Below are 1056 nucleotides of genomic sequence, written 5' to 3'. Positions count from 1 at the left end.
GAAGTCCCCTTGGATTGCTTTTACTTTATCATTCACAGCTAGTGGGAATAGATGTCAGAAAAAGTGTCTTTCAAGTCATGTAAGGACTTAAATCTATATATATATATATATATATATGTATATATATATATATATATATATATATATATATATATATATATAAGAAGTCCCCTTGGATTGCTTTTACTTTATCATTCACAGCTAGTGGGAATAGATGTCAGAAAAAGTGTCTTTCAAGTCATGTAAGGACTTAAATCTGCCCTCTGTCCTCCAGAAGGTGTGCACGGACAAAACATTCCTTTGAGGTTTTGTACATTTATTTGGATCTGGGAGGAAAACTGTCAGTGGGAAATAAATTTAGGGAGATTCAAGCATGCTAAAACATTTATTTTGGGTTAATTTTTGGATTTTATTTAAGTCATTTTATGCCTCTGTGCAGCCTTTGGGTTCCTGTCTCCATGGCTGCTTGACCAACGTAACATATCATTAGGTGACGCTGGAGAAAAAAAAATTTAAATGTAGAGTTTCACCTGCACAAGAAACTATCTGGTGCACACAGGAAAGTATTGTGTGTGCACAAGGAAAACAAAAAAACATTTCTTGTGTGCACAGGCAAACTTTCTAGTGCACAAGGGATAGATTCTAGAAAACTGATTTGGTGTACACCAGATAAACCTCTCAGTAGCTAAGCAAGTCAAATGTCCTCAAACTCAGACTACTACTTAAAATGGCTGCAGAACAATATATATCTAACTTACAGTATCTAACCATCTGAAAACACAAAATAAAAAGATAATTAAATATAGCCAAGTCTGAGATCAAAATATAGCTCAGCAAGCCTCTTATTATTTCCATAACACTGAATTTTTTTCTTGTGTGAAACAAAAAAAAAACCTGACACTTTTCTGGTATGCACAGGATAACATGTGCCTATGAGAAAGGCACCTGTTTATGTTTTTTTTCTCATGTTTTTCTCTTGTGTGCATGAGAAACTGATTTTAAATATTTTGTTTATAAATAAATTTGACTTGTTAATATCCATCCATTTTCTTTACC

Source organism: Kryptolebias marmoratus, linkage group LG14 (assembly GCF_001649575.2).
Source record: "Kryptolebias marmoratus isolate JLee-2015 linkage group LG14, ASM164957v2, whole genome shotgun sequence".
NCBI classification, from domain to species: domain Eukaryota; kingdom Metazoa; phylum Chordata; class Actinopteri; order Cyprinodontiformes; family Rivulidae; genus Kryptolebias; species Kryptolebias marmoratus.
This window is presented reverse-complemented; position numbering follows the sequence as displayed.